Raw genomic sequence first — 404 nt, 5'->3', positions numbered from 1 at the left:
TATTATATCTGATATAGTACATGATTACATTATTAGTATTATTGTTCTTGTTTCAACAGCGAAATGGCTCCTTTACGGAAAGTCTGCATAGCCAATCACTAATGATTCGGGTAAAAATCGCCGAATAATAATAAAACGCAAAATCCTACGAGTGGTGCGAATACAGTCGGGAAATCGTTGAAGACATGCTCTGTTCTGGACGACCTTTTAACTGATATCCTCAACTGATTAAAATATTAAAAAAATGAAGGATGTGGTGTTTAAAAATCGTCTGGGAAATGCTGTAGAAATGCCAAGAGAGTTCGACATCATTACTGAGTCCGTTCGAATATTTTTGTGAAAACTTTGGGTATGAAACGGGTTCTTGTTTGACTCTTCTCGATAAAACTGATTTTTTTTCTGCA

This window comes from Bactrocera latifrons, unplaced genomic scaffold (assembly GCF_001853355.1).
Source record: "Bactrocera latifrons isolate USDA-ARS-PBARC rearing strain unplaced genomic scaffold, ASM185335v1 scaffold_506, whole genome shotgun sequence".
In the NCBI taxonomy this organism is placed as follows: domain Eukaryota; kingdom Metazoa; phylum Arthropoda; class Insecta; order Diptera; family Tephritidae; genus Bactrocera; species Bactrocera latifrons.
This window is presented reverse-complemented; position numbering follows the sequence as displayed.